The following is a 1268-nucleotide window of genomic DNA, read 5'->3' as shown; positions in this document are numbered from 1 at the left end:
TTTCTTGGGTCTGTGTTTCTTGCCTGTTGAGGATTTACCAAGGTGGAACCAAGGTGGGAATATTGTTTGACGGGAGGCAATATACGGGTCGTTACATGAATATTGTGCCTGATATTTTTTCAAATATTTTAAGTAAAAATGTTGCACCAGTGTTGAATTTTAAAAGCCTGCTAATTTTAAGGTCAACCCTGTTTTACGTGAACTGAACTCTAGTTTTAATATGGTGAAAATCTTCCTTTCTAAATATTTATTTTCAAAAGAAAAAACTGAGCGTGTCATGCATAAATAGTCAACCCTGTTACCCATAGATAGACAAAAAAAATGCTGAAGCTTGCATTCAATTGCCCCTCCCTGTTGCACAAATCAAGATTCCATTCCCCTTGTGACAAGGGGATTTATTGCTGATTCCAGATGAAATTGTCAATCCTGTTTCTTTAATTGGCACTTTGATTAAATTACAGGACCCAAAAGGTGTGTATCCCATTGATGGAATGACCCATATTACACCAACACGGGTAGCCTAGTGGTTAAGAGCGTTGGGCCAGTAACTGAAACGTCGCTGGTTCAGAGCGGACTAAGTGAAAGAAATCTGTTGATGTACCCATGAGCAAGGAAATTTACCCAAATTGCACTTCAAATGTATTATTTTATTTCACCTTTATTTAACCTGTTGAGTGTAGGGGGCAGTATTTTGATGTTTGGATGAAAAACGTACCCAAATGAAACTGCCTATTTCTAGCTAGAAATCTGGGTGAGCAACTTGATGCCCTGCAAACGGTTGTGAATGAAACCACTCAAAGCAATAATGCTCTATTCCAAAAGCTGCAGACCAAATACGATCAGTTAACCTTTTGTGACTAGGGGGCAGTATTATAAAGTTCCCAAAGTAAACAGGCTATTTTGTCAGGACCAGATGCTAGAATATGCATATAATTGACAGCTTGGGATAGAAAACACTCTAAAGTTTCCTAAACTGTAAAAATATTGTCTGTGAGTATAACAGAACTGATATTGCAGGAGAAAGCCTGAGAAAAATCCAATCAGGAAGTGACTCTTATTTTGAAACCTCTGTGTTCCTATGCATCCTTATTGACCATTGAAAGGGATATCATCCAGATACCTTTTTTTATGGCTTCCCTAATGTGTCTACAGTCACTAGACATAGTTTCAGGCTTTTATTTTGAAAAATGACCGTGAACGACAACATTGCATCAGTGGTCAGGCGGTGGCTCTCAGAGTGATTTGTGCGTAATAGACAAAGGCGGCCA

Source organism: Oncorhynchus keta, chromosome 23 (assembly GCF_023373465.1).
Source record: "Oncorhynchus keta strain PuntledgeMale-10-30-2019 chromosome 23, Oket_V2, whole genome shotgun sequence".
Lineage (NCBI taxonomy): Eukaryota > Metazoa > Chordata > Actinopteri > Salmoniformes > Salmonidae > Oncorhynchus > Oncorhynchus keta.
The sequence above is the reverse complement of the archived record's forward strand: the minus strand, read 5'-3'. Positions refer to the sequence as shown.